The sequence below is a fragment of the Epinephelus fuscoguttatus genome, linkage group LG15, assembly GCF_011397635.1.
Source record: "Epinephelus fuscoguttatus linkage group LG15, E.fuscoguttatus.final_Chr_v1".
Taxonomy (NCBI): domain Eukaryota; kingdom Metazoa; phylum Chordata; class Actinopteri; order Perciformes; family Serranidae; genus Epinephelus; species Epinephelus fuscoguttatus.
Genome location: NC_064766.1, coordinates 10,056,322 through 10,083,632, shown reverse-complemented (window position 1 = coordinate 10,083,632; position 27,311 = coordinate 10,056,322). Strand labels below are relative to the sequence as shown.

The 27,311-nt window shown below is 43.1% G+C and overlaps 1 protein-coding gene across 1 annotated transcript in view; it reads left to right on the top strand.

Moving 5' to 3' along the window:
• The first annotated feature begins 170 nt into the window (after positions 1–170).
• The window catches only part of LOC125902183 (cadherin-2), a 170,207-nt gene continuing 143,066 nt past the window's right edge, over positions 171–27,311 (top strand). Inside the window, exon 1 of the mRNA XM_049598347.1 lies at positions 171–426. The gene's annotated coding sequence lies outside the window, so the exon portion shown is untranslated. The remainder of the gene's footprint in view (positions 427–27,311) is intronic.

Here is a 27,311-nt window from a genome sequence, read left to right as displayed (position 1 = left end):
ATGATGGTGGTGATGATCATGATGATGATGGTGGTGAAGATCATGATGATGACTGTGGTGATGAACATGATGATGGTGGTGGTGGTGGGTTAGGACGGGGTGATGATTATGACTGATGATGGACATCATGCCAATAATAATCACTTCCGAGAGGGAGCCGTGATGAAGGGATCAAGAGAGGGAAAAAGAGACAAAAGCGAGAAATTAGAGGTAGCAAAAACGTGCCGAGAGATTTTGAAGAGTCACGTTATTATAGAAGAGCGCGCGAGGGAGGGAGAGGGAGAGAAGGAGAGGGAGAGAGGGGGTGAGAGAGGCGCGATAACAGCGTTTGTCCTTCTTGGACTCAGTTTTGTGACCGGCTGACGGGCTGAACGGGCGACGGACGAAGAAACTTGAGACAATCACACCGTGGTCCGACGTCCAGAGGTAAATTCACAACCCAGAAACCAGATAATCCTGTCATTGTGAGCGTGTATGATTTTTTTTTCACGGCGGTCAGGCTGACTGAGGATCAGACCTAGTTTCCCCTCGCTTGGTATTTGGGAATTGCGTTTCTCTCTGCCTGCCTGCTCTTTGGCACCACTGCTTGACTTCATCAGAGCTCACATTTTAAATTGACTAACGGTACGTGGCACCTAAAATACTTAAATATCAATTTGTGGTTTCCTTGAATTGTTTCAGTGAAATAGATGCATGTGGTGTCTGCTCACGGCGGACCGACTCCGTGCGTATTTGCGAGACCCCGAAGCGTTTTTTGCAGGTTTTTTTTTGTCAGAATAAAAGTATTTCCCTTAAAGCTTCACGTGAAATCACCTGTGAACTGTAGTTATGAGACATAGTATAGCGGGGCCAGTTTCATAGGGACGACAGTGAACATGTAGTCCCAACTGGGAGCCCTTGGTCAAAGAGATTGAGGACCTGTCCGCTGGCGCACTCATATGTGCTTTTATGTGGGGGGATTTCAACGCCATAATAACTGCTGTACACACTGATCGATTCCCCTATTGATCCTTTTATCGACTCTGCCAGATTTGTAGTATATGTTTTCTACCGAGCACAAGGTGAGGAGAAGGGACTGACACTTTTTTTGTGCAAATTGGACTAGCGCAATATTTTTACGCGTGCGAGCCGATTCCTAACAGACGGCGGTGAGAGTGCGCACTCCTGTCTGTCTGCAAGCATCCGTTATCGAAGGACGGCTGGGGGCAGCGACAGCCAGACTGTCACATACCGAGCTCCGACACCCCGGGGCAAAATATTTTACCTGCTCGCCGTCCGTATGCGCAATTTCTCCGCGGTTCAGCGCGTCTCTAATGAGGTTGATCGGCTCCGAGTCGCTCCAAAAACCCGGCTTAATTGCGTCCATTTATTACGCGACCCTATAAGTCGGTGATAATAAGTATTTGGCTTCATATCCAGGGGTGTCGGTGATGCGCTTGTGCAGAATGCTCTCTTTTTTACGCTGTGCACAAATAGTAACACTGTTTGTGTTTGTGTTAAACCCAAAGCATCCATTGCCCTTCTGGGAAATACATTTGCTTAGATTTACGACCTACCGTCCCAGGTTATATCGATTATTGCAGCCTGCTGTGTACTATATTTTTGTAAGAGCAAGAAAAGTGGGTCTGCCACATCTATATATAATTTCCTCATGATGTGGAGAGCACGGCGAGCTTTTGATACAGTCATCTTTGCAGCTGGGTCAATTCTCAAGTGGAAAATCTGTGTGCTCTTATAGCCTCTTGTTGAGCTTGTACATAATAACTAATGTGAATGACTTCCACGTACACACACACATATGGGCCTTAAGCGCCTGTAATGGCTGTGATCAGTGTGAGGCATGTTTATGTATGTGGAAAGCTCATGTATTAAACATCATGTATTATACATCACTGTCCCGCGAGGGTAAATGGGTACAATCAGTTCAATGTATGTGTGAACGGCATGATTATATTTGTTTATGTGTGTCTGGACTGATATGTGTGTGTATTTTTGCATAAGTTTATGTCTGAGTATCTTCCACTATGTGCATCTTTGATTACATGAGCACTTTCCTGCAATTTTCTGTGGACCAGCCGCGGAATCGCAAGGTTCTTTTTTTTTTTTTGGAAGAAAAGAGGACGAGAGAGACGAGTGATTGGACACACACACTCTCTCCTCTTCTAATGTGGTTAAGAGAGAGAGCGCTGCAATCTGTGTGTCAGCATTCAGTTAGCGATTGTTTACACCAGATAGCTCTTGCATTTGCCCAGATGGGGACCAAAGAGCGATAGGGAGAAGAGAGAGGAGAGAGAGAGGGGAGGTTATAGGAGACATCAAGGGAGGAGAGGAGAGGAGGGGTAGTAAGATGGAGAGAGGGGGCGTAGATGAAAGGTGGACAGAGGTAGGGGTGGGGCAGAACATCAGGAGAGATTAAAAGAAAGACTAGAAAATGAGTGGAGAGTGGGAGGAACATGGAGAGGAAGGGTAGGGGTGGTGATGGTGACAGACACGGAGTCGGTGACTTACACTGGTGACAAAACTGCCTGAAGAACAGAAGACAGGTGTTGTGGTTGTGACAAGCGAGGGAGACCGAAACCCATTAGTGGACATTACTGTGCATTATGGCGGACACTAAGGAAGGGATTCAGGGTAGATTTCGGGATACTGAGAGAGAAGGGAAGATGCACCTGCAGACTCTGAAAAAAACATCAAGGACATATAAAAAAGGTGTATTCAAGAAAGCAACTAGAGAGCTAAGAATGCACTGGGGAACGGAATTTGAATTCAGGTTTTGAATGAAGATTTTCATGAACCATCTTCCCCCACCAATCTTACATAACCTTGTTGCCTCTCCTGCCTGGAGTGCCTTGTAAAGTTTTGCCAGGGAGACAGATTACTTACTAATTATATTCCAGAGACTCCGCTGGCTGTCTTTCTTTTAAAACTCAATCAAACTCCATCAATGACGTGATGTCAGAGATGCTCCTAAACATGCTGATCACCCTTCTCTGGTTAGAAGTAATGGCTTCATATGCAACCCCCCTATGGGAAACAAACACGGGGAACATGGTAAACGATCAGTGAGCTTCTTTTTCCTTTTGATTCCCTCCTAATGAGAATGGGAGAATCCCCAAGATGTGCACCCATGGGGGCTTTTCTCTTCCGACAGAGTGTGTGGCAGTCGACGGACGCGTACCATTCATTAGCTGACAATTCAGTGAAATGAATCAGACAACATGGCCTCCCAGGGATCCTCGTGTAGAACAAGGAAATAAATGCTTCTTGCTCAAGACACGAACATTCCCTAGGGCCCTTGCGCACAGAGATAATGTAATGGCAGAATTCCCTTTCCGATTGTTTCAAACAGGAAATGAAACAAGGAGCTTCCTGGATCTAACGTTGTGTGCCCCTCTTCTTGCTTTCCAGACATGGGGAAAATGGAATGAGCTGTATAAAACCTTCAGCAGAGTGCTTTTCCTCTAGTGTCAGTCTTTTGAAGCGGGAAGTGAAAAGCCTGTGACTCTGCGGTGACTTTGTGCGGAACTGAATCTCGACTATATCATCTCCAATTACCTACTCAAGGCGAGCAATTTTTCATCCATACGTGATGCTCCCTTTAAACTCAGCATAGATGTGAAGGATGATGTACTATACCTTCCCTCAGTGCCCTTTGATGGTGATCGTGCATCAGAGGAGGTGAAGACACATGATTGCTGATGCTGCCTTTTTTTAAGACGGGGAATTCGCCAAGGGTTTCACAGCATGCATCTCCCAGGGAAAGTGTTGGAATTAGCTTGAACATCCTTCACACTTTTTCCCATCACGTGACGTTTCCCCAGTGTCCCCCCCGATGCAGCGCCGTGTTCCTCAGTGTCCCATGATGCAGTGCTGCGTCCCCAGCGTCCCCAGACTGAGGTTAGAGCAGGACACGCTGACCCCAGCCTGAGCAGTGCTATGCTGAGACATGGAGCCATTCTCTCCCTGGTGGTGATGGGAGGAAAGGGAGGAGGAGGAGGAGGGCGGTCATTTGGAGGAAATGGCTATGTCTAGCGGTGCAGTGTTTTTCCTCTGTGGAGGCCTGTGGGATGGTGCTGCAGAGTCTGTCACGGTCTGATTGTTCTCAGACCAACACCGCTGTTTACTCCCGTGCACGTGGTAATGCAGGAAGGTGGAGGTGCATATATGCAAGCACCTATTTGAGAGAAGACACACACACACACACACACACACGCTTGACTGCAACTCAGGAAACTCATACATAATCACTGTGTTCAAACTGTCTAGAAATTGTACTTGCACACACGTAGACACAAATTCAGATTTTTCCTCAATTTTCTCCCTTCAACAAGAATTGAAAGAATGGAGGCGCATTCTCTTTCTACTGTCAGCAGGGGGGCTGTATTACTGCCGGAGTGGACTGAATTTCAGAGTGGGATGTTAGATTGGTGGAGGCAACTCCCAGTTCGTGGTGGAAGGCTGGGATGGAGGAGGACTCCAGTGGAAAAAGTACAGCAGCTCGCTCCACCGGAGACATTATTATACAGAAAGACGGGAGGCTGCTCCGGGCTGAATGTGTGTGTCGGTGTGTGTGTGTGTTTTCTGTGTATTTACATTTATACCCTGCTGTGAAGAAATGACGAAGGGAGAGGGCAAGAGAGTCAGACATTGACAGAACGAGAAAGCCTAAATGGCTGCTGGTTGTGTGTGTGTGTGTGTTAGTTATAGACTTGCTGCCACTGCTTGAAGTATTGGAGTGGTGAGCTAGAATTAATCTTTTCTCCAGTTGTTTCTGATGAAAAGTTGATTTTGAGCCAGGAATCGAGTGCTGGATAATGATACTGAGCATTTCCTCATATTTCTGTCAAACCCTTTTAGAAAGATTTCAATGTTTGCATGCGCCAGGTGCAAAAATATTATGTCTAAGTATAGGAGGAAGAACATCATATAAATGGTTAGTTGAATGAAATCAGCAGCAAAGTATTACCTCAGAACCAGTTTTGGGATGTAACACATTACTTATACGTAACAGTGATGTGATTACTTTTTTAAGAATAGTCTATGGAATTGCAGTTTTGAATCCAGTAACTCAAATACAGTTACAAATCCATAGCATTCCATTAGTTTGACAGTTTGGGGGTTTGACACTCTCGCTGTCCCTCAGGGAGTTTGATAGCAATTTCTTCTCTGTGCGGTCAGAGGACAGGCTGCTGTGGGCTGTCTTAGCTTGTTCAAGGGAAGGAAGTGTCGGGAGACAGTTAGCCTCTACCATAAGAGGAGAAATGTGCCTCATGCATGTTAAGTCTTTCACTGACATGTTGTATCTTCTTAGCCACCAGCTAACCACCAGTGGCATTGCCTACACTTCACTGGTAAGCCTTCAGATAGCTTATTTTAGCCCAGCCCCAGTGCTACAAATTTATTTTGCCTTTAAATAATGTAATGTAATTGATTTTCCAGTAAGTAGTATGTGATGAATTAATTCATTTACCAAGTAAGTTGTCTAACACTGCTTAAAACTGTCTTTCAAAAAAGCTTGTGAGTCATTACTGTAACTCTAACCTATCCGTGGACGTAACGCATTCTTCTACAAGACAACACTCAAATGCAAAGTGGTAGACTTATTCTCCTTTACAGTAGGGCAGCAGATCAAATACTTCCCACATAACTTAAGTTAAGCCCAAGTTTCTTTTGAAAAAGTCGAATTTAGTTTGATTTTAGTGTGGAGATCTGCCCAGGAAATTTGCTGCTCATACCATTACATTAAATCATAAGTCATGGTGTTGGGAGGACTAATGTGTAAAAAAAAAAGAACAGATCAAAGGCCAAATCTCAGTCTTCACCCTAAGGCCTAAACCCTGAACCATTGCAGACTTCACCCCCTAAATCAAAAATACATATTTTTCCTCTTATCTGTAGTTCTGGATTGTTTTGGTGTGAGTTGGTGTGAGAAATCGGCTGTAGAGATATCTGCCTTCTCTCCAGGATGATGGAACTAGATGGCACTCAGCTTGTGGTGCTGAAAGTGCCAAAAACATTCATTTTAAAAACTCAACAACAATGTCTCTTTCCAGAAATCATGACGCAGTTACTCAAGATAATCCACAGACCTTGTTGCGAGCAGCTCCAAATAGGAAGTAACTACACCTGTCAACCGTATCACTGCACAGAAGGAAGCGCAAATATACTCATGGACAAGAGGCTCATGCTCGTGACAGCATGAGATGTAAACTTTAAAGAAGAATTTCACTGATACAAAGAGAGTCCTCACATAAAACTGGGCCGTCTGTGCAGTAGAAAGATACAAATACTTTTGACATTGGTGCTACATGATCAGAGAAAACAGAACAAAGGACTGTAGCATTTTTGCTCAAGAGGTAGAAAACCTACAACTACCAGAATGCACTGTGCTGCACCAGACCAATAAATGCATCCGCTGGTGGTGGATGACAAAGTGGTGGCCAGCTGTCAACAGACAATTTTGTATAACAGTTAAATGGTATGCTAAAACATGTTTGTTTTTTTAAAGATTATTTTTGTCTTTAATGACAGGACAGAGAGTGAAAGGGTGAGACAGAGAGAGAGTGGGGACTAACATGCAGCAAAGGGCCTTGAGCTGGATTCGAACCCGCAGCTGCTGCAGCAAGGCAATGCCTCTGTACATGGGGCGCCAGCACTATCCACTACGCTACCGACGCCCCTAAAACATGTTTTTGAAACAAATTTGAGGGAGCTCAATAACAGAATCTTAGTTTATAACTGATCAGTGATGCTTAGTTTGACCGTTTGATCTGAGTTTTTTTCAGTCTCTGTTTTAATAATGCAGGAAACAGCATGGTGTCCACAGTTTGGCAATACAAAAATATGAAAGAACAGCCTGTAGTTTGAGCAACAGCCTGGGAGAGATAGTGAAACTCTGCAAATGATACAAAACGTGTCATTTGTATCATCTGGCGGAGTTTCACCAAGGGGGTTACGTAGGCGTGTAGGCATTGGTCAGATGGAGAGAAGTTTACCACAGTTCATTTAGACATACTACTCACACTGCTTTGATACACAGCTGGGGAAAATAGTGAAGTACCCTTGAACAGTAATGGTGTCCCCCTTGGCTGAGCTGTAGTATTAGTTATCTCAGTGGTGCTAGGTAAGCTAGCAGTAGATGCACACCTGCTTCTGTGCCGTGATCGGTTGTCGGGTGCAGCTTGGGAGAAAGAAAATAGTTCCTACATGAAACTGCTGCTATACTGGCATATTGGGCATTGCACTTAATATGCCAGGTCGAACACCCTTGTGCCAGTCTTCCTTGTTTACTGTTTTTTTTAATGCTTCTGGGCTTCCCATGGTAACCCTTGTTTTAACGTCACAACACTATGGATTGTGGGTTACTGTCTCAGGCAAAGTCTGAGAAAATACCGTGTCCATGAAGGGCTCACAATCTGACAGCGGGACAGCCCTAAGCCTTCACGGACTTTGCGGGAATGCACCTGTGTGTGCATGAGTGTGGACACTGGGACTGGGCCAAAGAAGAGGCATATCAGTCACACAGCCCAGCTTGCATTACTGACATATACAAGGATAATGAAGGCGGCATCTAAAAGGAAGGTCAAATCTTACTCAGCTGCACTGAAATAGACGGTCTACAGTTAGTGCTTTAGCACATGGGATCTGAAGTCATGATAGTTAAATTTGATTTTCTGTATTCAGACATCACATTGAAGTGATTCGTTTTGGTGCAGATCAAAACATGATGGAACAGCAGCTTTCAATTTCACAACTTTCACTGGCTTTCCATTTCCTTGTCCCTATTTCTTAATTCATAAGCACACATGAAATTGAAGGCAGTAACTGTAGCTGCTTAAATAATTTCACCATGGTTTAACACAATTTAGGAAGACTTTAATAAGCTTTGCGACAAAAGGTGCCAATGACTGTAACCAGCGTTTTGGAATTAAATTTATCATACTCAGGAAATTAACTGTTTTTCTGAACAATTGCTTTTGAATTGAAGAATGTGCTTACACAGATGGTAGCTCATTTTTTCCTGTTATTTATCACTTCTGTGTTTTGGCTCATCTTTATCAAGGCTGACAGTAATACAGGGAAAGGTAGGAGTGACTGTGTAGGTGTTCGCTTGGGCTGGTGGTAATGTGCATCTCCACGGCTGCTTGTATCACATCAGCTGCAGAAGTGCGAGTGTGTATGCGAGTGTGTGTGTGTGGCCGTGACAGAAAGAAACCTACAGTATAAGCTGCCACCCCTGACATAGGAGTCCTGTAGGAATAGAGTAAATCCTATTGTAAATTTGCCTACTCCATGAAGATAATTGGCTTATTCCTGTGTTAAATAGCCGGTCCTACAGGACACTGACTGGGCTTAGCATGCTCCGTGTAGACAGTGTGTCTGTTCCTCTGCTTCTTAGGGACTTAGAGGCATATTACATACTGAATTACTGTATGACAATGATGAACTGATAGCTGCAGCGTGTAGCCCAGAGCTCCTGTACAGGGACTGTCACGCACAAGAGTCTGCAAGGGCACAAGTTTGATTCCCACAAGGTGCACCTCTTACACTGCATGATTCTTGCTGCTTGATGTATGAAAAGAAGTTACACAGACAGGCTGGTTTAGAAACAATCTGCGCATCCAAGACTTCAGAGCTACATTTCCCATGCCTCGTAAAGCTCTCAATTTCTGGTTTTCATGCTCAAGTCTACACAACGGTTCCAGGCTTCTATTGAGCTTGGATGTGGAGAAAGTGTTGCTTAGCCTTACCTAAATCATTATCCACACATCAAACACCATCTGGGTTTTCACTCCGTTACTTTGAAGATTCCTTCCTCATCAGTCCTGTGCCTAAAGGAAACGCTGCAGATAAGTGTGTGTGAGCGCACACACATGCAAACGAGCTTACATGTGGCTCTTTTTCTGCCCGTTTTAACCCCATAGTTGCTCAGTAACCGCACTAACAGCGGTTGCCTCTCTTGTTTCTTGGCCTCTGGGCAACTGCTTAGTAATGAACCCGGCCCCAGCTGATCCAGCAGCTCAGAAGGGGGGAAAAAAGCACCAAAATGCTCAAACCAGAAAATGAGAGATTCAGAGATGGATGAATTGTCAGCGGATGTGCAGCTGTTCATGTCTGTGTGTGTGTGAGAGGGAATCTAGAGAGCTAGCACGCATAATTCTGGGACATGACCGAAAACTGTCTAGTTAGAGTGCATCAGGAAATGGATGAAAGGGAGAATTCCCTGCACGTGGTGAGAGGAGAGAAATGGAGCTCAAAATGCTTCATCTGTGTGTGTCCTGATGGCTGCTTAGTTGAACAAAGACAGACGAGAGACAGTGACTACAATACCTTTTTTTAAACCAGTGCTCACTCTCCGTCAAAACATGCCGGACATGCTGTGGAGAGAAATGGTTGAAAGCATCTTTTTAAAGGTTGACTGATGATATTGAGCAAATGAAATGGCAGCATCTCGGGGAGGGTTTTTTGAAGTTTAAAAATATAGAGGCAAAGTGAATGTTTGTTCGTGCTTATCCCAGTGTCAAATTACATTGATGAATACCACAATTTTTAGTTTGGTGTGATGCACTCCATCCCTGAATGTATTTGAGCAAGCGACCTTTTCTGACAGTTTTATGACTCTCTCCAAGTGTGCACATGAACATGTGCCCAGGTGTGTGTGCATCTGTGTGTTTTCCAACCTCTTGAGAATCACAAAGGGTGAGCTACAGAGCATGAGGTTCATCAGTAGTGTAATTAATGTAGTGCGGTTCAGTTGTCATGCGTGATATTTCAGCGCTGCGATCTACTTGAGAAGGCTTTTTGATGAATGGCCAATTAGAAGCAGACTCCTCAAGCCTGGTGGCTGACTGATCTCTTTTTAATGGCACTCCTGTTTCTTTGATAAAACGCAAAATGAATCATCGATACCCTGGCCCCGAGGAGCACCGAGCACAGAATTTAATTGTAATTGGGTGTGTAGCAGCACTTTAGGATTGAGGCTGTGCCTGTGTGTGTATTTAAAGAGTCTGCGTGAGACTCTTTGTGTATGTGAGAGCACTTTTGTGGTAACGGTGGTCAGCTCCAGTCATACTCTGATGCACATGGCTGCCTTTCCGAAGCATTATATCTAACTCACTGGTTATGTGTGTTCATCTCTGTTCCTCTATCTACATTATCTACATTGATCTGCTAAATGTACATTTCAGCAACTGTGTACGAGTGCAGCGGCACAGCTGTGTGAGCTTACAGCAACACCAATCGAGTCTCATTGTCACTGATTTTTTGCCTTTGATTGCTATTAAAGCACACTTCAATTAGGCCTGGCACATTTCCCTTCTGAAAAATCCATGCTTAAACTGCACTGCTGTGTTTTTGATGCTTTAATCAAGAAGTCTCATTTTGTATTCACAATTAATGTTACAGAAATGAAAAGACGAGAGCAAAAAATCAGCCTTAAACTTTCAAAGAAATACAAAGTCTCTTTTGCCTCCTTTATTTGCCAGTTACTCGGGAGATGGCCAAGATGTATTTGCCGTTTCTCGGAAGGGGGTGTCATGGCAGGGGAGGGTGTTGTTTGAACTGAAGCTGTGAAAGCACACCGTGTAACAATTTGAGCAAGCAGCGAGTATCTTGAACCAAAGAACCCACCAGGAGCCTTTGGACCACCCAATGGGCAGCAAAGATTTTTTGCTACGCCTTTTACTTTAGCTGCAGTGTTTTCCCAGGGTTCAGCCACTGGAGATTTCTTCACTTCCCTAAGCAAACAGAACAGGTTCAGAATGAGGTGATTAGTGTTGTCAAAATGTCACTGCATCCCCACTGATGCTGGAGGGTTGGGACAATAATCTTATAATTCACTGCATGAAACTGTGGGAATGTGTCTCTTGTACCTGCCTGCCTGAAAATGGCACAAACGCTGTGAGGCCTCTGATTCTGAGGTTTATGTGTGCTTTCCTCAGCCTGTCCTCAACTTCACCGCACAATGCGATGCGGCTTCCAGCTGAAATTGCGAACCAGACCTTTCACACTTGGTCACAATGGAGGCTTGCTCAGGCAGGTAGGCACTTGGGAAGATACAGAGGGAATCTTATTTTGTGGATTTAGACTTCATAAACATCATTATCATCTCCCCGACCTTGAGTTGCTGCGCTGTTCAGCGGCGACCCCAATTTTGTCAGAAACCTTGAATGGTGATGCACGCGGTCTCGCGGGCACATGGGCAATCGAGTCAACAAAAAGGATTTTTTTTGTGTGTGTGCGTGTGGCACGTCTGCATGTGTGTTATGTCTGTCTGAGAGCGGGTGCGCACATCTACGTACGTGAGCTGACTCAGTGATTTTTTCCCTCATGCTGCCTGGAACCGTCAGCATCTTTCCTCCAAACAAAGTTTTCTGACTGTGCCTCTGCCAGATTTAAACTATGTAGAACATTAGTGTAACAGCCCACGCTCTTAGAATACAGATTTGTTCTTGAGTGCACGCCAAATGGCCTCTATATTTTATGAGCCTTCTCTCTACTAACATACCGTCTTGAGACTAATTATCATGGTCGCACTCAAACACAAAGCTCGTTTATTATTGCATTGACATCACATTTGTTTTGGCTTGGCCTACATGGCAGGGACTTCACAGCGCTACAATGCTGGAATCATGTTTAGAGCTTGACAGAGCATGCTTTGGATGGAGAATCTGTTCCTTGTTGCGTCGTACATGGTGTTAGGCAGAAAGGTTGTTTGTTCTTTACAGTCTTGTCACTCGTCTCTCTTCAAGTGGACTGTGTTTTGTTTTTTTCCTTTTGTACGTAGAGGGCTGATACACACAGTGAGCTGCTCACTGGGGAGTCATGCTCGATTCTTGGGAAGCAGTTTTCCTCTCTTGGCCTAGAAATGCCTTGATACTTTTTTTTTATTATCATAATACTTTTCCCCCAGCATATTGTTTCTGTACACTGATTCTAGCTATTTTTATACATACTGCAAGACTATTAATAAAAGCCAGAGTAATGTTGGTCTGAAAAATGGAAATGGTACATGAAAGAGGAGTTGGAAATTTAAGAGAGCTTCTAGTAGGTGATGTATAATTGATTTTTTTGAATATGTATATTTCAGTATATTTTCTATGTTGTGTGGAAATTGTTAAAATACACTGTTTTAATTCCTGCAAAACCTAACAGACTATAGTACTGTTTAGAGATGCATGATCCTATTTTCGAATAACATTAAGTATTTTACCAATCTTTGGAAAAATCATTGAACATACCAACTTATTCCTGTCTAGGTTCATAAGTTTGCCAGAGCCTATCCCAGCATGCTCTGGGCAGAAGGCAGGAAACATCCCGGGCAGGTTGCCAGTCTATCTCAGGGTGAGAGAACTGACAGACAAGCACAGATAGACACACAAACACGTTAATCCGCCAATAACAGAGTCAGAGTTTGAACTGTGATGGTTTCAATGGTATAAATAGAGTTTTGGTTTTATGTCTAGAAGTCAATGATATTTTTTTATATGCAAGGAATAAAACATTATAGCGAGTCTGGTTGCCAGAAGAAAATGTTGGCATTATATATTTCTGCAAACCATGAATACATGTCAGTCATATCACATCGTTTCTTATGTGACAAAATATATGAGCTGACTCTGTCATTTGGAGGTGGAGTTAATAGTTGATAGCGTGTCACCAAGGTGAGACAGCTGCCAAGCTGCAGACTAATGCAGACTAAAGATTTAGTGCAAAACTGGGACTCAGTTGTAGAGAATAACACAAAACACCAAGAACAGTTATACAAATCTTTACCTAGGAGGTCAGGGGTCAGCGAAGGCAGAAAAATCCATTCAGGGAAATCACACAAAAAGCAAAGTCCATAAATCCAAGCAGAGATAAAAACCACGCAGTCAAACACAAGGAAAAGGCTGGAGAGCATGAACACACTAAGACGACAATAACAATCTAGGCTTTAAAAACAAATGGCTGATTACTAACTACACACAGGTGAGTGGAACAAGACACAAGTGAAACACATAATTAATAAATTAATTTCAGAATAAAACGTGGACCTGGACACAACCACATGAACTTAAACTTGACAGAATATCACATAAACCTAAACACACCTTAACTACAGCGTTGTTGAAACATAATGTTTCAATAATACCGTGCAAATGTTAATTATCTGTGGTTTGCAGAAACCTTCAATGCCAAGATTTTTTTCTGGTGATTGGGTTGTTATAGCCCCTACTTTTCCACTGTAAACCCACACAGGTGTTTTCAGTTAATTGGCTGGTTAGACCATCAGTTTTTGACAGAATGAATGTAGTCATCTACTTCGTCTGGTTCCATATTTCTGATATGCCACCTCTGTCTCAGATTTGCTCAGCGATTCAAATAGTTCTGTGTTGCACCCACTGACATCTGTCTCTGTTGACTGACTAAATGCCCATCAGTTTGGTAAGAACTGAGGCATCCTTTCAAGCTAGCCAGCTAGCTGTCTAGCTACATTCATGAAAAATAGCAACAGAGAAATAAATCTAATTTTGTCATAGTTCTTAATCAATTTAAAAAACATAAACTGCTCCACAGCTGTTAATTAAAATTATGGTATGATAAATCACTGTCTGCTGATTGATTAGAGCAAGACAAACAAACAAAAATGAAAACGAAAAAACAAAATTATAATTGGCTAATATATCTTTCACCATCAGCTCCTTATGGGCAGATCCACCCATGGATATGCCTATGAAATACATTAGCACCGTTTGCAGATATAATATAATAAGCTGCAGTTAACATTTTGTCTAAAAACAAAACAGATTCCACTGTTTCTGATCCTGTTGTTCTCCTTGCAGGTGATTTATTGCTTCTTCAAAAATAAATGTGCCATTTGGTGTGGCTTTATAGAGGCTTGACTGACATCGCTCTGCCTCCCCTGTTAGTCTTGATGCACTTGTTACATCTTATAGCATTCAGACCTTTAGGAAGTGGAGGCTCATGACCTCCCAGCAGAGCTTCGCCTAACTCCAATCTGATCAGCCGCAATAAGTGAAAACACCTGTGTGGGTGTGCAGGGCTGCCGAGGCTAACGTTGCAGTTCAAAACAGCTGAATGTCATTGTTATTATTACTCAGTGCCACCATCAGCTGAATTAATACTTAATACAGACTGACAGAGTGGTTGACTATGTATCCCCACACACTGGATGCCAATAATATATTTAATCTTGTTCCAAAGGTCATACAATGCAAATTGCATTTTGGAATATATAAAGGGTGTCTACACCCTTGATTTGTGCCTTTCTCCTCTCGGCCAGAATATTAAAATGATGCATTGTAGAGGACAATAATGAGCCAGAAGATAATGGAGGTCCAAAGCTTTAGCTGTTTAAACCTCTTGCTGTGTTTTTGGCTTCAAGACCTAAGGCTGCTGCTGGCCTTATTGTGGACACTGAGTGAGTCTGAGTGTAGGCCCAAGAGAGGACAGGAAATGTCGGGGAATGGTACAAAGCTAAAAAGTAGCTATCAGGTGTTCTTATGCACTTTTTGAGCATATTCCTATGAAAACTGATTCACCATAATTTGTATATTCATTCATTTCCAAAACCGCTTATCCTCTTGAGGGTTGCGGGGAGGCTGGAGAGAGGGGCACCCCGGACAAGTTGCCAGGATCCAGTCCACCCTGGACAGGAACCAGGACCCCTCTTGCTGCGAGGCGACAGATCATGATCCAGTTATTCCTAAACCTAATCTATGTTACTTTAATTGCCTAGACCTAACCCACATAACTTAACGGTCAGTATGTAACGTCGTTCACGGAGTGCTAATTACTTAGATATAATATAAACTGATGAATGTGCATTTTTGTGAGATATCATACTAACGATTGTGTGAATATGCATAGTAGTGTAGTGTTAGTCCTCTCTTGCTTAGCCAGTCAATTATGACCATTTTCAGTTTTCACTACCAAATATATTTTTTGTGCTACCCGGACAACAGTCTTGATATTCTCTGTAAAATATAATGGGTTACTCTGTGTTCTTACTTTTTATACTTGGCATGGCAACTTTTCCCATTGTTGAGGGGGTCAAAGATCAAACTATACCTTCAGGAGGTGTCACAGAAATTGGCCTAACTGACCGGTGAAATCCAAGGAGGCACAGTTCAACTAGTTTTGACCACACAAAATGTGCATTGTTGGACAAATCACATGTATTAACAAAATACAGCAACAAGGATCTTTGTATTTATGTGTACAGCACAAGAGAAAAGAACATTTTATATAGGAATTGGACAACAGCAGAGAACAGCTCAAGAATATACCTAGTATATAGATATATTATTTTTATTGAAAGATGAGAAGATGTGTATGGTAGTGCAGGTCTTTTTTCCGCTTTCCTGTAGCACCCCTTTGTTTAAAACCACCAATGACACATTTCAATGCCTGCAGCGAGTATAAATTCCAGTACAGCACAGCAGGGACAGATTGTTCCTATAGCTGCTGATATGTCTTCTTATCCATGAGTAAATAAATCATAGTTGTATTCAAACATAGTAATTACATGTTGTTGTGTGCTTAATGACAGAAGTGTTTGCTCACCTGTTGCCAGTGGTTGTGCTTGAGATGCTTGTCTTTGTGGCAGCATCCACACTGTGTTTGTCATCTGTGATCACGGGCTGTGATGCTGACTATACTGCTGACGTTGGTTCAGCTGACTCCCACAAATTGGCTCATAAATTTTACGGCCATTTATGTCTGAATACTTTCCCAATTGAATTTTTTTGTTCTCGATTGGGCAGTTAAAATGCCCAACAATAACTTTTTCTGTCAGAAATGACCGGCCTTGTGCCCCCCAGATATTGGATTTAATATACGACACGTATCAGCTCTGCTCTGCTACATCTTGACTGCGTTTGATGTGTTTTCAGTATATCAGACTGACATGTTTACAATTGTTGATTCGTTCCTGTGTTGTCCCAGCACCATAGGCATTAACATATTCCTATGTTCTACTTTTGTCACCCTCTCTTTGCATGCATCCACACAGATATGCTGTGACATACCCAATATGGCAAATGTCAGCAAACACAAAAGCATGCGCATGAACAGATACTCCTCCGATCTGTAGGTGCACACACATACACACAATCATAAGCCTGAAGTGCACCTCCCACCCTCTACATAGGCAGGGGGGAACAGCTGGAGATGAAGGAAATGTGTAGGGAGTGTGCGTGTGTTCTGGTGTGACACATCTGGGTAAAACGACACGAGGGGGTCCTGACAGATATGGGCTGAGTGAAAGCCTGTTTCTGTTGTGCTCTGTCACGCTGAGGCTTCTTCCACATGCCTGCCTTCCACCGTCTGCCTGACGCTTCTGCTGGCTGTTAGGTAACCTGATGCTAGTGTGTGTGTGTTCATACCACCACATTCTCGCTCAGTTAAAAGCGTTAGTGCAGCGTGACCTCGGAACTGAGCATGTGTGTGTGTGACATAGCATTAGGTCCCATGAAAGATGGAGGGTGAGAGATTAAAAGGACGAGACACAAGGGTGTGAGAAAAGAAGCGGCTGCTGGAGCTGCTTTATGTCTCTGTGTGTGTAATGGACAGAAAGTTCAGTTGATGAATGAGAGCATCAGTGACATCAGCGCATCAGTGTGTGACCATGGAGACGACATCGAAGGCCTCGGCGAGCACAAACGATTTCCATTTTGTGTTAAAATTCCATTTCTCTGTTTCTCTTGCCACCATGCGCTTCAAGGTTAGCTCATAAGTTATGCTTCGAGTATGTGTTGAAATCTGACAATTTTTTGGGGGCTGTGTGAGCTTGCATAAGTGTGTGTGTGTGTATGTAGTTTTGTGTGTGGGCTCCCAGTGGGGATTGTATTTCGGTCGGTCAAGCCTGACAGATAACAGCCCACCGTGCTCGTCACATCTATTATTGAGGGGACGGGAAATTGATCGGCTCTAACGGTGAATGTTACCCTGCCTTCCTCAGTGCCTCAGTTTCTCTGTCTCCTCTCTCTACTGCTGTGCTCCCTGCGTTATTTGTCCTCCATCCATCCCATCTCGCTGTCGGACTCCCCGCTGCCCTTGTTTTCAGTCATCCGGTAACTTTTTCCCTTCTGTCCTCTCTTTCATCTCTCAACCTCCATGCCTGCCCCACTTCCTCAGCTTTCTCCCCTCTTTGAATTTTCTCTTCTCACTCTTAAGTCTCATTTTTTAAGTGAAACTTTAGAATGTAGACCGCCACGCTGTCTCAGTTTCTCAATTACCAGCATAATTCGACTTCTAGTTTTCTGGCAGGCTCTTCTTCTGTTTAAGTTGTTGTTCCACAGTGTATCAACACAACCCAACTCCTCTTCCCCCCTCTTTCCCTGCCTCTCTTTGCGTTCTCTCCTCATCTCCCCTCTCTTCCTCACCAGCTAGAAATCACGACTCGACTCACCTTTGATCATTCTCCCTGGGAACTCTTCATCGCAGAAAGTCAAGTGTTTTATCTTTGTTGTGTGACAATTCGAATCTGGAAAAGACCACGTGCTGCCAGCCAACACGGCTGTTTGTGCCCTCCGAATATGCGGTGCGGAGAAGAAGAAAGCCTAATTTGAGCTCAATTCATCATGGCAAGATTGCCCCGCATTTATTGATAATTGCTTTTTTCCGTTTAAAAGGGATGGCGTTTAAACCGTCAGTCGTGTAAACATGAGAGATGCAGCTGTTGCCGCAATTAACTTCTCACTTTCCCTAATGAAAGGATTAATCCGCCAGCAAATCTCTCGGCTTCCTTTCAAATGCCAAGCCTCCATTCAGCTGGCTGCCAGTGGAAGAAAGGCGGGCCGTGTCGAACAAAATGGGACTATCTATAACCAGAGCCAAAAGTCACATTCATTTGCTCAGCCTGGTGTCACATCATCAGGGCCCCTTTACTGCTGTGGAACAAGAGAGACCCTTAACCAACTGCTGTTTGATGATTTCCTGAGCGAAGCCGCTGCAAAGCGTCTGCAAGCAGGCCTCTCCACAGAACCCCCTTTTCCTCTCGATCGCGAGCTCCGATCTCTGCGCCCCCTCCAAAACACACCATCGCCTCTTGTCAGAACCCTTCGGAATGGACGACAGGGAGTGCTTTACTTTCCACAGACAGTTGAAAGCCAGGAAATGAATAGCTGTCTCTTGTTGGAATAAGATGTGTTTGGGCAGCCAGGGGTGAATGACAGCCTGTTGACAATGGAGCAGAGCTTAGGCTAAATCTTTGAAGCCATTGATCTGATGTATTGATGAGGTTGGTTTTTTTTGCTTTGCAAGCCTGAGACAGGGGACAGGTGTGGAGAAGACCAGATAGATCAAATCCATGACAAATGCCAATCATGCTTCCTTTTCTGGTCTGGCCATTGATCAGACAGAGAAGCGCTTCTCGTTATTGTCAACATTTCAAGCTTGCCTTTTAGATGTTAGTCTAGATTGTGAGTCTTGTTAATGACCATTTTGAGTTCACACTGACTTTTTTTTTTTTTTTTTTTACAAACAAACCAAGAACTTTAAACATAAATTTAAATAGACTGACAGCACTTCAGAGAAGCATGGCATTGAGTGAGAGCTTGTGCTTTTATCAGCTGATTAGCATCAGCTGTTTCATACATGCTTCACAATCACTGGCTCATTCATCAGCTGTTTGGCTGACAGCGTCCAATCATATTCATCCAGGTGTGCAGCACGGCAATTATAACCTGACACTTCTCACTATTGCTCTACTGATACTCTCATCCCAACTCCACCATTCCAGCCTCCACCACACAGTATGCTATACTTTTGGTATTGTTGGTTTAAATAAGATTTAATAGTAATGGGTATTTATTAATGGGATTAGCTCTGTCAGCAGAGATCCTGTAAAGAGCAGATCTTTTTCCGGCACATTTAACTTTATAGCCTTTTGCTTCAAATGGTCAACTCCTTGACATAAGTGTATCTGATTAAACTGCGTCTTATTTGTATATAAATCTTCTCTGGTGCAAGAAAGAGCATTAAGAAATAACTGATTATGAGCATCATTAGTCGAGACTGACACTTGACCATGTGTTATAAATATTGATGAATCGGCCGGAATGAATAATAATATAAGACGAAAATGAAGCATCTTGTACTATAAACTTGTTCGTTTAGCCTTTGAAATGATGTTTTAGTCACATATCTACTATCAGAAAATGCTGTGGTCGGTCTGCTTTATTGCTTTCACACCACAAACACCTTAGTCTGACTGAAACCCACCTTTTTAGAAGGTGTTGGCCCTGTTGTTTAGTCTGCACCAGGTTTCGATTGACAGCTTTTACACAAGCCTAAGTGGAATGAAATTTAAAGCTAAACTACTGTGAAATCCATCTGCTGAAAGTAAACTGTTAATATAACAATCTCCTTATCTGTAGAAAGGAAATGTTTAGCCTTGATTTATACAAGATTATTTTGTACAGTGAAGGGATTTTCCCTGATCTGTCAGACAGTGGGAATAAGTTAAACCAGATGTGTGTTCAGCTTGTGTCCTGCTCAGCAGCTTCCTAATAGAAGGTGAGTGAAATGTAGCCACCACACAGTAAATATTCTCATGTACAGAATGCATCTTTTTGTCTGTCCTTATTTATGGTTGTGGTCCAGGTGCAGTCCTGACAAATAATGCTTCGAATCACTTATTTATTGGTGAGCTCAGAGATGATAAATATACACATCAGGTTCAGTAAAGTGCTGCATAACTTGCTGTCAGTAACCAGAATTTGATTTCCCCATGTAGCTCCATGTGATGATGCATGATGACAGTCAAAACTGTCTGATGAATAAGTTACAGTTCGGTCCACATCATGCCATGCTTACAACTCCTTGTAGTTAGTCAGTGTGAGCATGAGCCTGACCAGAGCAAAGGGACATATTTTTTAACCTTTGTCGGGGCTGAATGAACTGGAGGTGTGAAAATGACCTTAGCCAGATTATCTAGCCTCCCGCAGGGTGTGTTTGACAGCCTTAACATCAACGCAAATGAAGTCACACATAGCCTACAAATATTTGTTTGAACTGACTAGGTTAGGTATGAAAGCATCCTCAAAGATTTCATATGTAACATTCAATAACCTTGTTAATAATCTAAACCGTGTATTGGCAGCAACAGAAAGTTTATTGAGAGCATGCATCAACATTACATCCTTTGGATTTTACTGTAAATTTTGTCCCGAGTCATTTACATGGAAATAAGTGTGCAGGCTGCTTGAGGCAAGTGGTTGGCAATAAAGAGTGATTAACACATGTAAAAGGAAATGTACAGAGCCTTTAAAGATCACATTTAAAAGTTTGATACATATCAGTTTTAAAAGGTGGCTAATCTCGCGCCTGCTAATATTACCCAAGTATAGTCATTAATTTGGTTTTACCCACCTCCATATCCCTTGTTATTAGTCTATCGATTGATTGTGAGAGGTCTGGATGAAACAGCCATTATTGGTCAGCCCTAGAATGCTGAATGTTAAGTGGCTGCTCTCTTGTTTAAATAATCGTCTCAGCGGCAGTTGGACCCATAACAATTTAAATTCATTATTCTGTCTTGTTTGTTTTTGCTATTTTGGGATCTGTAGCCTATTTTCCCTCATTTCTATTCAATTTGCATACATCATTGACACAGCCTGTGTAGTGTGTGTCGTTTACCGAGGTAAGTATTACAGGTTACAACTCTGAGACTGATTTTGCACAAAGGCAGCTACAGAGAGAAGGACTTTTATCTGAGACAAACACCGAGTTTTTATTTATGCATTTCTGTGAGTTTGTGTCTTGTGTACGGTTTGTTCCGCTTGAGCTAAATGAAGTGATATTTGAAGGGGGATTAAGTATCAGCCGGCGTGCAGATTCATAAACAGCTATTGTCTTGATCCTCGGCTCGCGGACCCCTTTATCTTTGTCATTATTAGTGTCTCCATATCGCTACCTATTTCTCTCCCACAATCCCTCTCTTATAATCTCAATTTAGAGCTCCTCCTCTGACCACAGCAGTAGCCAACTCATTTTAAAACCCAAGATTACACAACTGCCCTTCTTCGTATCGCAACCTCTTCATCTCTCACTCTCTAGCTCTCTCGTCGCTAATCCAAGTATCTTATCTCTCAGCTTTGACTGTCTCCCAACTGTCCACCTAATTCTTTTTCCTCCCTCTGTCTGTGTCTCCCCCTTTCCTCCTCCTCCTCCTCCTCCTCCTCCTCCTCCTCCTCCCCCCATCTTCTTTGACTTTGCCTTTGTGCTTTCAACACCATCCCATCTCTCCCCCACTTTTCACATTTAGGGCCTCAGATTGAGTTTATTGGTATGACAGGCGATCATCAACAGAAGCTACAAAGCGTAATGGGTGCATGCACGCACTCACACATGCACGCTGGCATCCGCAGCTCAGCATGAAGGCACGCAGGCAGCGGGTGCGCACGCACACACACACACACACACACACACACACACACACAGAGTCTCTTTCACAGATGAATGAGCATTCACTCCCTGCGTGCCTCGTTCTCTCTGTCTGTAAAGGAAGAGAGAAGGAGAAAAAGTGGCCGACTCGGACCTCAGCAGATAGAAACTAATGACTGTCTGATTAATTCATTAGCCTGACACTTTATTGCCTCGCTGCCGGAGTCATTGCTGTTTACTTTTTTATTATAGGCTGAACCCATGTACACGCTCTGCTCCTGACATTCTGGCTCTCTCTCTCGCTTTTCTTTCTCACTTTGTCTCCATGGCCCAAGAAATAATAGCAAAAATTATGATGTTTTTAGCCGGCAGAAGCAAGATGATACTGTCTCATAGTGCTCTTTGGCTGACTCTCAGAGTCTAGTTTTTTTCTCATCTCCACCAAATCCTTTGTCTCACTGACAATCTCTGGTCTCAGCCGGCCAACTGTTATGGAGGCAAAAGACTTTTTAAAATCTTATTTGGCTGAGGACAAGATAAACCAGAACCTTCTCTCTCGCGGGCCCTCTTGTGAGTTCAGATTGATCCACAGGCTGATTGGTGATTAGCCGGCCACTTAATTCTATCTTTAGTCAAACCTGGAAAACAAAGTACTTTTCAGTGCAATCCAGTTGGCCGATGAGTTTGAAGAGCGAGATAAAAAAGCAACCGGCTGTCAGACGGCGAGGTTAGCTAACTTGGCGCGCGGAAATGAGTACAAGCAAATGGATTTGAAGAGTCAAAAAATGAACGAGCGGAGAAGAGAGAGCTGTCCTAAATGAGAACAGTCACCTGTGGGGAGTGATAAGAGCTGGCAGATGGATGGAGCGATAAATAGACAGATGGGTAGTTAGATAGATGGAGGGGGCTGATTTGCTGAGATGGAGAGGTTGAGAGAGATGATGGGCAGATGGGGTAAAGAGATACGGAAGAAGACAGGCGAAACTTTCTCCCTGTGCAAGTGCTTTAAGGCTCACTGTTGTCTTTTGGGTTTGTTTCGCCAGTCAGTCAGCCCTCTCTCTTTTCTCTCTTCCCCCATTTGGCCTCTGTCTCCTACCGTCACTCACCCTCCTCCTCCTCCTCCTCCTCCTCCTCCTCCTCCTCCTCGTCCTTCTCCTCCCTCCTCCCTCTCCATTCTCTTTCTCGCTGTCTTCGTCTCAGCCACCACTGCACTCACGGGATATTTTTAATAGAATTAGGCTGCTCTTGTTATCAGTGGAGCGGGTAGCCACGGAGTGAGGCGAGATTGAAACAGCGATTTCCAATTTGAGATTGTGTCACACACATCTCCCTGTGCCCAGATAGCATCAACGAATCACCGCCACCATCTCTCTCACTCACTTTGTTCCTCTTTGCCTCTCTCTCTCTCTCTCTCTCTCTCTGTCCCTCTTTCAGACATCTCTCACCGGGTATTTTAGCCCCGCTCAGGCCTTCCGCACATGCAAGGCTAACATCTAAATGCATACATGCTCCCTTCTCTGTCGCTCTGGATTCACTGGCTTCTCTTGACAGTTTATCTCCTTGTCTCTTTCGCTCTCATCCGGGAGTGCATACAGAACACATCTCCCATTCTCCTCCCAAGCCCCGTCCCTTGGAGTCACTTAGTACCTCCAAACGCAGTTCCGCTTTCACTCTTTTCTCTCCTCTTTTACACTTTGTGTTCATGCCTTTTCCCACTCCTCCCACACTTGTTCATTCCTCATACCTTCCACCTCTCCATGCGCTTTCTCTCCTCTTCCGTTATTCCACATCTCTCCTCCCACACCACCTCCTTTTCGCCGGTTTCCGCCTCCCCTTCTCATTTCATCTCGTCCGGTGTCACTCTCTCTATCCCCCCGTGAATATTTCTTCTCCCTTCATCCTTCATCCTCTGCTCCCTCTCCTCATCTTCTCCTCTCTGCAGCCTCAAGGCGTTGGATCCCTTTGACTTGTCTTGTCAGGTCTTTGGATTTCTGTCTTACCTCTGGAGATATATAGTGTGTGTGTTCATGCAGTACAGTCCTCATTGCTTGTGGCCGTGTGTGAGTTTGTGTATGAGCCTGTGTTTGAGAGGCGAGATTGATGCTGCTACTGCTGTGTGTGAGTGTGTGTGTGGACATGTGTGGGTGTTTGTTAGGTCCTTTCCTGGTTCCCATGGCCAAAGGGTCTTTTCTCTTCAGCACAATGCCACAACTCCACCTTTTGAAAAATCTTGACAGAAGTGCTACCTTAACACGCAGCCCTTCTGTAATATCCTCTTCCATTAGCCAGGCCAGCTGGGAAACCTTGGTTCTCCCACTCCATTTTAAGAAATTCATTACCCTCCATACCAACATTTCTCCCATCATAATAATTACCAAAGTGTGAATGTGTCACCCCTTGTCACACCTGGATGGCGATGAATGCAGAATTTGACCGGTGCTTGCTAAGATTTGACCCCTATGCTAAGAAGAAGTGAGTCTTTCTCCTTGTCTCCCACCTCCTTTTTTCACCTAAATAAATTCAATAAACTTCAAAATTTTCATGGACTTTTATTGTTGTGCCAAAGCTTGTTGTAGAAGAATAAGATGGAACAGAAGGAAAGGTCCTAGGTCTGCGCTGTCAAATGATTGTGTACATAAAAGAGTGGATAATTTAAGCATCATATAAGCAGAAAGCCTGCTCAGGCTTTTTGAATTATTCACGTTTTCATCATAGGGGTTAATAGTTCAAAGACACACAGCAGAAAGCTCCAAACTAACTCCTATGATGTAGACATTTGCATGCTGAATACACCCACATGTATGCACAGATGTACATGTGCACATGCAGCAAGCTTTAATTTGCTCAGCTATACTTTCAACAGCATTTGCTAAAGGCTGCAGTTGGATACACTGTCATGTCTGTAAAAGTCCCCTACAGCTTATCAGTGGATAAAGAGAAGTGGAAACAGTATTTTAATGTCAGCTGTCTAGCGCCCACATGCACCTGCACGAGGGCGTTACATCTCCCCTTAGCTACATTATGGCAAAGCACTGGTACTGTATTATGTGTTTGTGTGCTGTTAGATTTCACTTTCAGCTGGTTCACGTGTTTGGGGAAACAAGCACCTCTCTGAGATGAAAACTATTTTTCGCTTAATTGCATTCGGATATCCACTGGCTAAAGTAACTTTTTACCCTAAAGATTGCTTCAGGCGTTTTATCAAATAGAGGGAGAGTCGTGAAAAAAATAAGATGGGGTTCTGGGCCGATAAAAAAAACAGATGCTTTAATATCTGCTTCCTTTAAAACTACTGTACTTTTATGTCTCTGACCGGGTGCATGTGTCTGTGAATGCCTGTATTTCAAAGCGATCCTTTGGACAGAGCATCTCAGTTACACTAAAGCAGTGGTTCTCAAACTTTTTCAATAATTTAACCCCTTTGAAATATTTTTTCAGGCATGTACCAACTGACCATCGCAAAACATTTCGGTAGGATAAAAGTGCCTATACAGTATAAAGAGGTATAATACACCATCATTCTCTCATTTACTAAACAACAACCTTGTAATGAAAAACACTTAAATGCTACATTTGAAATGTAGACACCCTCACTAAATCCATTGCAAACCAATGTTTTGTCATTATGCAATAACACTAAGACAGCATTGTAGTTGCATTGAACTGCGTCTTTTTGATAAGTTGCACTTACAATTTAGTGACATAATTATTTTAGGAATTATGCATGCATGCATGCATAAAACATGTCAGTACCCCCTGAAGTACTCCAAAGTACCCTATAGGGGTACATGCACTCCCATTTGAGAAAAACTTTTGAACGAGTACCCATGTATTATTCATTCAGTTTATATAGCATCGGCTTAAACAGAAATATTGATAAATTTTGCTATGTGTTTGAAAGTTTAAAAAAAACGCCAGCTAGTGGACCTTGAGTTCAGATTTTTAAACTAGTATTTACAAGGTCAAGAATTAATAAAAAAAATCATTTGAATGAATTTTTATCATGTAGTTTTAAGATAAGGGACCTTGTAAAATATTAAAGGAATATTTCAAGACACTGATCGATTGATTGAGTTCAAAATGTCCATCTCATGTCTGTCAATGCTGCACTGGTGGTAGAGCGAGAAGAAAAGGAAAGCCTCCTCTTATTTTAGCTTGTAAATGCGATATTCAAAGACAGTTGCCCCCACTGCTAATTTTGTAGTTGTTAGGTCTGGTAAAATCTAAATCAAATCAAATGTCAAATATCACAATATTTTTGACCAAATTCCTCAATATCGATATGGTGACAATATTGTGGTTGACTCTTGGTGCTTTCACAAAATATTCACACAATGAGATTTTTGATAAATACTCATCAGTATTGTGGATGAAATGACTAAATGGGTAAAGGCAAAGAATAGAACAGCCAGAATAAATAGCATGTGGTATGTAGTTAAACTGTCAGAATATCCTAATATTTCCACCGCAGAGGCTGACATGAATGGTTTTCCAAACTCAGCTGCTCCTAAGTGCAGTGTAAATGATATGAAGTTGGTGTTATTACAGAGCTGGAGTCAATTTAGCCTAGTGTCCAGCAAACAGCTAAAACCAGAAATTGATTTATTCACATTTATATTCATATATGGCTGAAACAAATAGAATGCAACGTCAGGCCTCCAATCTTTATGCTACGCTAGGCTAAACAAGCCCTTACTCCAGCTCTATTACTTATGGTACAGACATGAGATTGGTATTGATCAAATATTCCAAAATTTTGTTTGGGATGAATTAAGTTGTACATTATCTTAAAGCTTAAAGCTGCTCAAAGCTTAAAGCTGCTTAAAGCTTTGCATTTGCAGTCACTTGGCAGGTCATAATATACACAATCACTTATGATGACACTAAATAAACAGGATAGGACACTTAATGTGATCATACACACACAGTATATACACACTAATATAGTGAAGTGAGCTGTTTAGTGATGAATGATGAGCTTCAGATGGGAGTGATTTGATTACGCCGGTTGTTTGTCCTCGGATATCTTACCCTCCACCTCTCTGTCTCTCTCTCTCTTCTCTTCCCCCTCCCACCGCGGCAATCCATTTCCCTCTGAAAGTGACACTTTAAAAGGTTGATAGCTCTTTGGCCAAGTCTCAGAGCTTCAGATCGATGGCTGGCAGAGAGGGCCGTCGAGGTACCGCGTGTGTCCCGCGTCTCCAGACACGGGGGTTGGAGTCCACACACCAGGTGAAGATGCTTTTCGATTTGTTGCCACCACATGATCGTCAAGTCCCTGCGGACGGGAAATAGACGACTGGTGACATTGTTTAGCTTTCTCTGCTGCTGGTCTGAAACCAACCGGGGACATGTTGTTGTAGTGGAAGAGAGAAAGAGAGACAGGTTGGAATGGAGTTCATACCACTGTGCAGATAGATGGATACATATACATAGAGTCAAAACAGCAAGAAAACAAAACAAAAGAGTCTCATGAAAATTCATGGAAATGTAAGTTATTTAATTACACAAGACAACATTTATGAGTAAAAAGAACACAAAATCATTGTTTTTTGTTTTTTGCCAAGATAGTTCCCCCTCCACCATTCTTCCCCCTGCTGTTTCTTATTGCTATAAAATTCTTCCCTGAAACATTATTTTGCAATCAGAGTGCTCATTCTGGCTCCTATAATTACTCTACCTCTTCTGTTCAGCTCACTGCTCCTGAACAAAGTTGCAGTGAAAATGGAACCCATTTTTATTTTGACAAAGGCTGCTGAGGTGTGCAGCTGATTGCTCGGAGCTGAAGATGAGGAAGACATACAGGGAAGGCTGGCTGTGCTCAGTCTGCCTCCTGTGCGTCTCTAACCAACCCTGTGGTTACCAGTGATCTATCCACACTACCTGGCTCCAGTTCAGCTCCCGCTGAGCCCCCCAGAGGA